At 31.7% G+C, this 10,511-nt stretch overlaps 1 protein-coding gene across 1 annotated transcript in view; it reads left to right on the top strand.

Moving 5' to 3' along the window:
* ptchd4 (patched domain containing 4) overlaps nt 1–10,511 on the top strand; it is a 149,291-nt gene continuing 138,780 nt past the window's right edge. The window contains exon 1 of the mRNA XM_073932875.1: nt 1–60. The gene's annotated coding sequence lies outside the window, so the exon portion shown is untranslated. The remainder of the gene's footprint in view (nt 61–10,511) is intronic.

The raw sequence follows: 10,511 nt of genomic DNA, 5'->3' as shown, positions 1-10,511 counted from the left end.
ATGGCGCCGTTTCCAGAGTTATAGTTCCTGAACTCAGAAAGTGGAAACCGTTCTGTTAAGGTAGGTAAATATACAGCTGATGTTTGTTTAATATCATTTTTTATGTAATATATTTAGGTTTGTTGTGTTGTAAAAATTCATTTATGCCTTTGAATGAACATTTTCTGAGCATGGTCAAGGCTTTTAGAGTTACCCAGTTTTACACACGAACAAATCAAAGCCTATGCAGTGTCTGATGATGATGACCGAACAATAAAAACAACTGGTTTGATGTGTTGACGCCATTTGTAGGCCACTGTAAGCTATTTGGAGTTAATGTATCTAGTCACATATTGTTTACTAATTTGTATCTGCTTAAGATGTTATCAGTGAAGCCAATTTAAAAAAAAGTATTTAATATTATGTATAGAAATGCATTTTCTTTTTCCCCTGACAGGCTAGCCTCATGACATTTTAAGAATGGCTTTCCTCCTAGTAACACTTTTAACATTGTGACAATCTTTAAAGCCGGTGACAAGCTCCCTTGAGATTTTCTAAGCTCTACAGATCACCTTTTGAGCGCATTTATGTCAAAAGGCGAAGACAAATCTCTGGCATAAAAGCGCACCGAGATCTTGCATCACTTACAGCATGCTAATTTGAAGTCCTCTTTTGGAATAAATCCTTTCAAAATAAGAGATGAGCAATTAAATGCATCCTCAGCCAAAGTTTCTTTTTTTTTTTTTTCAATAAGAGTCATTCAGCGGTGAAGTTAAACTGCAGTCGATGTAATTGCTACCAACAAATGTGTTTCTTTTATATTCATCTTTTAGCTTCAATTCGGCATTTTTATGCAATTTACTGCAAGGCACTACAGTTGAACAGGTTAAAATAAATAAATAAACGAATAGTTCTTGCCATAATTCACCAGATGATTGATTACATAAACATCAAGTTTCTAAAATGGTATGGTTAAATATGCAATAAAGTCATTATTTCATTAAAATAAAGTATGCTGTAGGCCTAGCCGATTTGGCCTAAAATCTTAATCCTGATGAATTGAACATTTGAACTCGATTACGATTAATGGACGATTATTTTGTTAATTTATTTAATTTATTTATTTTGCCCTCATAGTTCACTGTCAGGTTTTGTACTGTAAATATGCTCACATATTACAAGAGATTTTTGAATGAAGGGAGCATTACTTGATTTTAAAATAATTGAAGGAAACGTACACAAACAACTATCTCTGAGTATTTTTTGAACATCAACGTTGAACAACTGAAATAAAAGAAAAGTCACTTTTTTAAATAAAAAGTCTAAATAAATCATTTAAAATTTAAGAAGTATCTCTTCTAAATAAAATTATTCTTGTATATTCTGTATACAATATTATAAACAGTGCATTTCTTGAATCTTCTGTAAACTAATATTTTCATGTAAAGAATAATTTTATTGTAATAGAAAATATGCCACCTCAAGGCATCTCTGCCGCAACTTCCAATCATTGTTAATGTGGTGCAAATGTACAATGTGTAGTAAAATTTTTTAAGAGGTGCGCAGGTATATGATTGCGTGAAGGCTGCTCTGGACCATACCTGTGCATTCGATGCAGAAGTAAAAATCTGCCATTACAGAGCGGGATCACGTGACTCCACACACAGTAGGAAAAGTAATTTAAAAAATGGAAATGGAAAATTTGATCGATTATAGGTTCTGAATGTCGATTACAATTACTTTTCGATTATTCACCCAGCCCTAGCATGCTGTAATTTGCATCTATTTCTAGCAAAAAAAATAATAATAATCTGAACGTTGGGTAAAGACAAAATTCTTGTTTCTTTCTCTTTTTGCCTTCATTTGTATTTCTTTATTAATTTATTTGACATATTTAAGTTAAAGGTTTTTACAAATGAGGTTTTGAGAATCTCTTTTAATCCTTCCATAATTCAGAAAATACAGCAAAATGTTAAGCTTTTTTTTTTTTTGGTGTAATTAAAAAAAAAAATTATTATATTTTATTAATACCTTTCTTTTATGTTTAACTGTAATTTGAATGTTTTTAAATTGGCTTTATATGATCAATATCACACGAGTAGTAGTGGGATTTGGCTGTATCGACACTGGTAGGAGGCGTAAATTGGCTAAGGCCGCAGGCCGAGTGCCTCAATGCCCCCCACCAGTGCTGATATACAGCCATATCGCACTGTTACAAGTGTGATATTGCGTTTATACAACAGTTTGACGACATAATATTGTGTATAAAGAAAAAACAATCAAACACGGAGAGTCTAAATACCCTTTTGTATGGGAAACTACTTTTTTCCACCATTCCTTCGCATCTGCAGCTGGCATCAGAACTGCAGAAACTGCTGCCAGTTCACCAACATCACTTTAGAGCTAGTGGCTAGTGTTTGAATGATTCTCTAGCGTAATGTCTGAATTGATGACAAAACAGGTGATTTTTGCTCACATTTTAAGATAAGACTGAACAGCATGATATGCCATCAATCTACAGAGATTTTATAGTATTTCTCTGTTGCAATAAGGATTTCACAATAGATAACCCAGAAAAAAGCCAAAGCAGACACTACCAGTTTCTGTGGCATAAACACAGGACTACAAAATACAAAAGAGAGAGATTGACTCAAAATGTCACTTACCTGATTTATAATGATTTGTTCAGCTGTAGTTTAAAACTTGCGCTGAGAAATTGTTTTTTTTTTCCCCCTAAGGACTCATTATGCGGTCTCTGTTGCCATCTTGTGGCAGAACGTCAACCATCACTTTCTTTGGTCTGCTCAGACAGCCTGTCGATGGTGGTCGATGCACTGAATCCAGTGCTCTGAAATTATAAATATTTTAAAATAGGCACTATCATAAATAAATCGTATAGTTGCAATCTAAACAACTACATTCTTGGCTAAAAAAGCCTTAAAAAGTACATTGTGTTGTGGAGTGTCCTCTGCTTATCGTTTTATGTTGGCAGAGTAAAACATAAGGGTAAAGAGGCAATTTGAGTGCTGTAGTTTGCAGATTATGGCACGGCTGTCAGCCAATCAGATTCAAGAACCAGACAGAACTGTTGTATGTGTGTATATATATATATATATATACACACACACACACATTAATTTTAATTTGTAATTTTAAAGGTTGTATGTAATCAGAGAAATTATCAATGAACACACCCCTATTTAAAACATTCAGGATATAGATAAACATGGAATAAAGTTAATAATAAAGTATTAGTCATTAGGAAAAAAACTTGACATTTATCTGCAGTCTCTTACCTTAAAGACTGATTTTATGATTACTTTTTCCATTGTCTAGTTACTGAAATGTTTTAATTCCGGTTCCAAACCACTGACACAGAGTTCACTTTTTCTTGAGACGTTTGCAGAGCCCCAGAGCACATTGATTTACCCATGATCACTCATTGATCTTCGCCATCAGAGAAACACCCTACACTGCAGTCTGTAAGGATTTGTTTCTGACTGCTGTCGCTGACAGTATTAAGTAGAGTGGCTACTGATTAACTATCTGCACTGTCGAAACCGTACTGATGGGTTAAATGCAGTCTAAGAAAAAAAAGAAAAGCAATTTAGTCTGGAATTTGTCATTAGCATGGGTCATCAGGAGTCATAAGCTTAATTTATACATACACAAATGAGGTCAGTGCAGGCTAATGCGTTTCAATATTTGTTTAGGTGTCCTTCAAAGCAGACAGCTGTTTTTATTTTTTGGTCGTTGTACATTGATTTGATTACAGGAGAGTCATTGGTGAGAAAGTTGTTCTTATTGAAGCAACCACTAGATGACACTGTTCATTTTTTTGTTTGTGTTCTCAGAATTGGATGTCACTGGCAAATTGCAGTTTTTAGAATGCAGGACACAGTGCAAAACCCTTTACTTAAATTGATTTAGTAAGTAATATTTTCTTGTAAAATTTCCCAAAAGCAAAAAGCTATGTATGGGTTAAGGAAAATGTGAATATCTTTTCTATTCTATATAGGTCTTATCAAATTTCTTTTGAAATTTCAACTAAAAATATTGTAATTTACAGCATTTTCCTTCCATAAACTGACAGGTGATAAAAAATAACAAATCTTCACAGAACATAACTACTATATCTACAAATCTACGCTAAACACAAGTGAACATTGTGCCCCAAAAAATAGTACAAACATCTTAAAACATGGCATCTTGTTAGTTGAAAAAACTGTCATAATTGTTAAAGGTGGAAAAAATTTTTTTATACAGTAATAGCATTCATGTATTATAGCAAATATAATGTTTTAAAAAGGAAATACATTTAATTGTATAAATAATTCACATGGAACATAATATATTCATGTTTTTTATGATCTGAATTATTATTTTCTTTTAAATGTTTAGATTTTTCCATTTCCATGTATTTATTCATTATGATTTATAATTTCTGCTATTAACATTACTATATAAATATTATATATATAATATTTACAATAATAAAATTAGTTTTTTTGTTTATAATAATTTTTATTATTGTTGGTGGTGTTAATACAGTTTATTTTATTTATTATTGCTGTCATTACTATTACTATATAAATAATAAATAGTAAACACAATATTTACTATAATAAATATTTATGTGTTTGTTTTTTATTTATTCATTATTATTATTGTTATTATTATTTTATTAAAAAAAAAAATCACCCCATTAGTGCCATGTTTTTAAACAAAAACTAAATTAAAGGACTTAATAAAACTCAAATCTGACAAATCTAAACATCAGCCAACAATAAATCATAAGACATCCACTGATAAACTTGATAATTATACTTTATAAGCTTCCAACATAGATTTATAGTCTTGAGTTTTTTTTTATCTTGTTTTTTTTAGAAGTTCTTTCAAGTAAAACAAAAAATATATAGATTATTTCATTCTTAAATATTAACTTAACACTTATCTGAACTTTTTTACAATTAAAGTAAATTATTATTGTAGCAAATTATGATTTGGCATAGTCGTAGCTATAATTCATATGAACTTGTGTCTCATTTATTCAAAAATGTTTGAAAAATGTCTTACAAAATAGTCACTTATCCTCCGGGGTTCCGTACTTATCAGATGTAAATGAGTTTTGCAAACATTTATGTTTCTTATATTCCTCAATTCATAGTATAGATAAAAAAGAATCTTGTTAAATATGTACAATTTAAGAACCTAAACCACACTACAGTTAAAGTCAGAATTATTAGCCCCCCAAACTATTAGCTCCCGTTTATTTTTTTCTCCAATTTTTCTTCAACACATTTCTAAACATAATAGTTTTAATAAGTCCTTTCTATTAACTGAATCATTTTATCTTTGCCATGATAACAGGAAATAATATATGACTAGATATTTTTTAAGACACTTCTATACAGCTTAAAGTCACATTTAATTAGGCAAGTTATTGTAAAATGATGGTTTGTTCTGTAGACTATCGAAAAAATATAGCTTAAAGGGGCTAATAATTTTGACCATAAAATGTTTCCTAAAAAAATAAAAACTGCTTTTATTGTAGCTGAAATAAAACAAGTAAGACTTTCTCCAGAAGAAAAAATATTATCAGACATACTGTGAAAATTTCCTTACTCTGTTAAACATCATCTGGGAAATATTTTAAAAAGAAAAAAAATTCAAAGGAGGGCTAATAATTCTGATTATAACTGTATATACTGTATGAATACCTTTAGAACAAGCACAATCTATATATATATATTTTACTGGCTGAGTGTTTAAATAAAATGTGAAGTGAGACCCAGCTGCAGCGGCTCTGTGTGTCTGGACTCAGCTCTCATTTGTCCATTGCATGAGCAAATCTGTGCAGGACACTTTCTGCTGGATCAGCACTTTATCTCCAGCCCACCACGTTTCCTCTCCTCCGTCACTTTTGTTATTTTGCTCTCTTTTCCTTGTATTCACTCATGGCCGGTGCTTTTTAATTTAGCTTTAGTGGTTAAAGCCAGCAGTGAGGCTTTTGAATATACAGCCGCTCTAGTCTATTAACTAGTGTCCTTATACATGCGGCAAGTTCACCTTGATGGAAATGTACTGATAATCAATAATACTATATAGGAGCAATGGAACGCAGTAATTACTTCAAGCATTTTGCTGGAATGAGTGTTTTTGATCGCTTTTTTTGTTGTTGTTGTTGTTGGGTAATTTGCAATCGGGTTACATTTGCCACATTGAAATCCATTGTAGTACATTGTGATGTTTGGATCATTGAGAACACATTTGTACGTAGTCTAGGAAGGATTCTTACAACATTTAATGAAGGTTATATGCAAATGCATGGATAATGAGCAGTGAGGTTAAGATGCAAATAATAGCATCGAGTCATAACTCACACTGGAGTCGTTCTTAAGTGCCATTATTATTTGCTCACCTGTTTTAACAAGAAATATGTGAGCAGTCTAATTATTTCATCGTATTATTTCACTTAGAATAGTTTTTTTCTGCCGTTTACTCACTATAAAGGCAAGTTTTCAGTATTGTCAGAAAAGTGAATTTGTACAAATTTGTGTGATGACATTCTTGTTGATTCCAAATTGTATGTTTTTTTTTTTTTTTTTTTTTTTTTGGGGGGGGACGGCATGCCCCAACCCCAAAATTAACCATCATTGGGGGATGAGCAAATCAAACTAAAATGAAGGAGTGAGATTTTACTAATACAAATTAGACACCAAATCTAAAAATTATGAATTGTATGTATTTTAATTCATGTATTTATTTTTTATTTTTTAGAGTATATATTTTTTGAATATATCTTAACATATATTTTTTATTTATTAATTCAATTGTTTGTTTGTTAATTTATTATTATCATTATTAGTGTTAATATTATTTATTAATTTATTTGATTTATTATTTCTGATAAAAAATTTATTATTTTCTATTCAAATTTATTTATACACACACACACACACACACACATACACACACACACACTATAATATTTTATTTTTTGTTTGTTTGTTAATATTTTATTATCATTATTATTGGTGTTGTTAATTTTACTTATTTATTTGTTTTATTTATTATTTCTGTTATTACTATTACTATATAAATATTATAAAGTAAATATAATATTTACTATAATAAATATTTATTTATTCAGTTGCTTTTTTATTTAGTTGTTTTATTATATTATTACTTCTATTATTTATTTATTATTATTATTATGTGTGTGTGTGTATATATAAATATATATATATATATATATATATATATATATATATATATATATATATATAGTATAATAAATATTTATTTATTTGTTTTTTGTTTGTTAATGTTAATTTATTATTATTATTATTATTTTGTTTATTATTTGCTTGTTTTATTTATTATTTCAGTTATTTTATTTGTTTTATAGTCTAACGTTGGAGTCATTTTAATCACTAAAAGGGATTTTACAAATTGTTCACCTGATTTTAACAAGCCATATTTGAATGCTTATCTAGTTATTTCACAATATTGTTTCACTTGTAATGTTAATAGTTTTCTTTTTCTAATGCTTTACAGTAAGTGAATATAACAATAAAATCTCTTTATTATTTTTTTTTTAAATCAGTCAGCAAACAACAGAAATGCAATGCACATGACGTTTGGCATTCTATTACAATTCCAGTAAATTTAAAAAAGGATTTTGTTACTCAAGCTCTCAAAACTGTCCTGGTGTGAACAAAAATCATAAATTCAATAATAAATACCTTAGGCCTTATTTTATAAATTTATAAGTACGAACTTAAAACATTTTGTCACTGAAAGCCATGTCCTTTGGTTTGACACTATGGGCTCTATTTTGACGATCTAGGCACAAAGTCCAAAGCGCAGGGCGCAAAAGCATTAAGGGCGTGTCAGAGTCCACTTTTGCCATTTTAAGGACAGAAAAATCCACTTTGCGCCGTGGTGCATGGGGGTTGAGCTTATTCTCCTAATGAGTTATAGGTGTGTTTTGAGAATAAATCAATCAGAGTCTCATTTCTCATTCACTTTAAGAGTCCGTTGCATCGTGCCTTGGAGCATTCGCTATTTACATGGTGGATTTTATAAGTAAAAACACTGAACACTTCACTAGCGAGAAAACAGTTAAACAGACCATCTGCAGCGCAAGAATGAGCCTCCTTATTCTTCACTTTCACTTTCTCTCTTTCGTGGATAAGAAAACGTGTTGTACGCACAGACATCCATTAGCCTACATAATTGATTTCTATTGTTTAGCGCAAAGATTCCTTTTAAAACTATTACTAAATTCAGTTCTAATTCCCAGCAAACGAATAAATGAACAATAATAACAAAGTCTGGTCAAAAAACTGAGTTGTATCCAAATACACATGCCATGCCCATATGGTACAAAAGCTGAAAGGTGGGCAAATCTAAGCTTGTTTTTAATAAAACAAATAATATATAATAAAATATATATAATATATAATAAAAAATATGCATTTTATAAATATTACTACTACTACTAACAATACCATTATACAAAAGCATTTTGTCATGAATAAACGGAATAAAAAACAGAGAGTTCCTCAAAATAGCAACGTGCCAACAATGCGCCTCAACACACCTCTTATCTAGACTGAAACACCCATGAGTCCACAAAGTGGCAAAAATGGATTTGCTATTTAAACAACGTTTTGAAAAAAGTGAAAAATATTAGTGATGGATCGTTCATGAACGATTCGTTCATTTTTAACGAATCTTCAATATGACTCGGGAACTACGAGTCCTCTCAGGGAGTGATTCGTTCATCTGCGTGCGCGCACATTTGTGCAGGTGGTATTGTTCATTTTAAGTCTTTTGAGTTGTTCATCGCGGAAAGGCAAAAGCCAATCATATGCGTTTAGAGCCAGAAAAAGAATTGATCTATTAATCTCTCGAGTCCTCTATCGGGTCTGAGTCATTTATTCATCACGGGCCAATCATATGCGTTTAGAGCCGGAAAAAGAATTGAACCGTTCATCTCTCGAGTCCTCTATCGGGTTTGAGTCATTTTATTACGTGATGAACGAACGACTCAAGAACCAGAAGACTTGAAAGGTGAATTAATTATCATGGCTCCTATCGACACAGACTGTGTACATTGGTTAAGATTATATGTGGCTCTTAGTGTAACGTGAACGAACCTCTGACATTTGAAGACATGAAGAGGTGAGCTGAGCAAAGAGACAACAATACCTTCATAGACAAAAGAGCAAGTAAACATTGAATTTATATTTTCTCCTTGTTATAGTATTGTATTTATGACTTATTTGTCGTGTGATCAACCGTTTGGAGTAGATGTAGATGTGTTTGGAAGCAATTCGTAACATTTTATTAATATTTTGGCAAATTGAACCAAATAAACGAAATGACTCGAAAAAAGATTTGCTCATCTCGATGAACGAGACTCAGAGATCCGAGTCAGTAAAATAATCCGAACTTCCTATCACTAAAAATTATGGTCAACCTGTCATAGAAACACGTCATGCACCTTAATGCGCCGAGTGTATGATAGGGCCCAAAATGCTGAATTAATAAAATGGTTATAATTATAAAAAAAATAAAAAAAAATAAAAAAAACTGAGATAATTGATAAGGTCTGTGACCTCTTTTTTCCTTAAAGATGAACTTCAAACTACATAAATACAGTACATAAATATATCAATTCTTTTTTTCAAAAATGTTGTTTTACAAAAAGCTCTTTCTGCCTATTTGTCAACTAGATGCCTGTACAGCAAGGAAAATAAATATTAAACACGTCACCATTTTTCTCAGAAAACATATTTCTAAAAGTGCCGTTGACTTACAGTTAAGATGCCCCCAGATGTTGATGGCAACCAAAGAAATCCATATATGCCAAGAAAACAAATCTAATCAGATTACAAATAAAGTTATGCATAGTAAAATGAAATGAAGCAGGGAAAAAGTATTGAACAGATGATGAAAGGGAGGTGTAGAAAGGCAGTTAAAGGCAGCACTCCTGATTAAGCACTTTTCCATGTGCCTAACTGAAATTCTAACATAACCTTGCAGCTACACAGCTGTTTAGTGTTTTACTCCAGATTTCATGCAGGCATTTGTATCCAGAGATTTTACACATCACATTTGCACCATTTAGAAGCAGATAACGTTTGCTTGACTTCTCGCCTGTGTTTATGAAATGGACGTTTACAGATCTGCCTATTAGTTGCATGTGTAAGCACCCTCATTTAGTCGCTGGTCCTCCAGTGTTACGGGTGATAATGAGCACAGTGTGAGTGTGGGTGTAACAAGATTGGACTTCTCTTCGGGCCTCCGTCAACCTATTAGCACATTTTGACTCACTAGTCCGCATCGGGAGTCGTCGTCGTCAGAGCCGTTTCTACTTCCACCTTCATCTTTGACTCACTGCAAATCCTGAGTCTCCCCGAAGGCGCCACATTAACTGTGTCCATAAGCCCATACAGGATGTGTGAGGACATGGATGAGGAAGCCACCCATGTCTGGGCTGGCTTGAGCTGAGTGGAGGC

This window comes from Danio rerio, chromosome 20 (assembly GCF_049306965.1).
Source record: "Danio rerio strain Tuebingen ecotype United States chromosome 20, GRCz12tu, whole genome shotgun sequence".
Classification (NCBI taxonomy): Eukaryota; Metazoa; Chordata; class Actinopteri; order Cypriniformes; family Danionidae; genus Danio; species Danio rerio.
Note: the sequence above shows the minus strand (reverse complement) of the source record. Positions and strands in the feature narration are given on the sequence as shown.